Below are 257 nucleotides of genomic sequence, written 5' to 3' on the forward strand. Positions count from 1 at the left end.
GGTAGTCATGAAGGTGGGCTGCAAAGAAGCCCAGTTATAATACGAGAACAAGCATATCTTGGAACACAACCGGAAAGAGATTACAGCATTGTACTGGGAGTGAGTTTTGCCAAAGAAGGCCTACTTTGCAGGTATATATAATTATATAAATATTTAATGATGTGCTTGGAACAGAGACAATAACATTGAAAAAAGAAGTACAGAAACAATAACAACAACAAAAAATGAACAATATAAATATGAAAGAAAGTCAAGAG

The sequence above is a fragment of the Aythya fuligula genome, chromosome 4 (genome assembly GCF_009819795.1).
Source record: "Aythya fuligula isolate bAytFul2 chromosome 4, bAytFul2.pri, whole genome shotgun sequence".
In the NCBI taxonomy this organism is placed as follows: domain Eukaryota; kingdom Metazoa; phylum Chordata; class Aves; order Anseriformes; family Anatidae; genus Aythya; species Aythya fuligula.